Here is a 344-nt window from a genome sequence, read left to right as displayed (position 1 = left end):
TAATGCAAAATGACAATAGTAAACACTCATTTTTCAGTTAAAGACAGTTCATCATTGAATTCAGTGATGTCATCGCCTTGGACGATGGCAACACGGAGTCTGAGAGTCCGAAGGCCGAGGGGGCTGGAGAGAGTAGAGACCGGTAGGCGGTGTGAGCCCATTCTCCACTGAGTCCCCATGTGGGCTGATCCATTCTGTCACGGTGCGTGCAGGGAGATGAAGCGAGGACTCAAGTGCAGGAGGAATGGTTATTTATTTTGATAATAATAAAATGAAACAAAAACAAACTCAAACCACCCCGAGGGGGAAAAACAGACAGGCAGGCCTAAAGCTGCACCACATGC

This window comes from Sinocyclocheilus anshuiensis, unplaced genomic scaffold (genome assembly GCF_001515605.1).
Source record: "Sinocyclocheilus anshuiensis isolate Anshui unplaced genomic scaffold, SAMN03320099.WGS_v1.1 scaffold1024, whole genome shotgun sequence".
NCBI lineage: Eukaryota > Metazoa > Chordata > Actinopteri > Cypriniformes > Cyprinidae > Sinocyclocheilus > Sinocyclocheilus anshuiensis.
This window is presented reverse-complemented; position numbering follows the sequence as displayed.